Source organism: Mustela lutreola, chromosome 6 (genome assembly GCF_030435805.1).
Source record: "Mustela lutreola isolate mMusLut2 chromosome 6, mMusLut2.pri, whole genome shotgun sequence".
NCBI lineage: Eukaryota > Metazoa > Chordata > Mammalia > Carnivora > Mustelidae > Mustela > Mustela lutreola.
In genome coordinates, this window is record NC_081295.1 from 157915117 (window position 1) to 157916133 (window position 1017).

At 71.7% G+C, this 1017-nt stretch overlaps 1 non-coding gene across 1 annotated transcript; it reads right to left on the minus strand.

Moving 5' to 3' along the window:
- Positions 1-524: 524 nt before the first annotated feature.
- On the minus strand, positions 525-597 carry TRNAA-AGC (transfer RNA alanine (anticodon AGC)). Its single transcript has one exon. It is a non-coding gene; the product is annotated as a tRNA-Ala (tRNA).
- Between the last annotated feature and the right edge of the window lie 420 nt (positions 598-1017).

The following is a 1017-nucleotide window of genomic DNA, read 5'->3' on the forward strand; positions in this document are numbered from 1 at the left end:
TCCTCTGGAAATCTGAATTTGGACAAGGGGCCTTGGAAGCCTCCGAGTGGCACGGCGAGCGCTTGGGCGGGACGCTGACACCTCTTCCCAGGAAGCAGCCGGGACCGCAGCGCTCCGGCCGGGTGAGTGCGCGGGGACGGAGACGGGGTGCAGGGGCGAGTGCGGGCGGGACGAGGTCTCCGGAGCAGCAGGCAGGGCACCGACCCGGGCGCAGCCAAGGGACAGGGGTGGAGGATCTAAAGGAATTTTCCCGAGGGCCTCCTCCCGCCGCCCCCTTCGCCTGGTCCTTCCCCACTTCTCCGTAGAAGGCGCCACGAAGCAGAACCGGCGGTCCCCGGACGGTGCGCGTCAGGGGAGCGAGCTCTTTCTGGCTTCGCTGTGCGGGGCAGCGGGTGGGGAGATCCGAGGCGCGGCAGGGCCACCGTGTTAAGTGGTTCAGCGCCAGACCGCCAGCAACTTAAAGGAAAAGCGCAAGGCCGGACCGCACCCTCTTCACCCGCACCGGGGGCGAGGCCGCGTGGCGGTGGAGGTGCCGGGGATCGAACCCGGGGCCTCGTGCATGCTAAGCACGCGCATCTCCCACTGAGCTACACCCCCGCGGACAGGGGCGCCCGGGACGTGCCGCCCGGAATTTATCGAGAGCCGCGTCCGGGGCCGTCGTGCTAGCCCCAACCCCGAAGTCTGCGCCCACCGGATCTCCCAGGGGCGCCGGGAGAGGCGGGAGTGCGCCCCGCGCTCGGCTCTTCCCATCCCGGGCTGCCTTCCGCCCAGCTCCCGCCGCCAGGAGCGGGGAACCCGGTGTCGGTCCTCGGGTCCTCGCTTCTCAGAAACGCCCCGCTCCGCCCACGCAGCTGCTCGCACAGCCCAAGGTAGTGCGGGGCGCGGGGGGCGCCAAGACGCGCCCGCTGAGCGCCACGGAGCCGCGTGACGGGACGTACTTAACTCGCGGTCCGGGGCCCGAAACGAGCCGCACGCGCGTGTCCCGGAGGCCGCTCTGGCGCCCGGGGTGGGGGACGC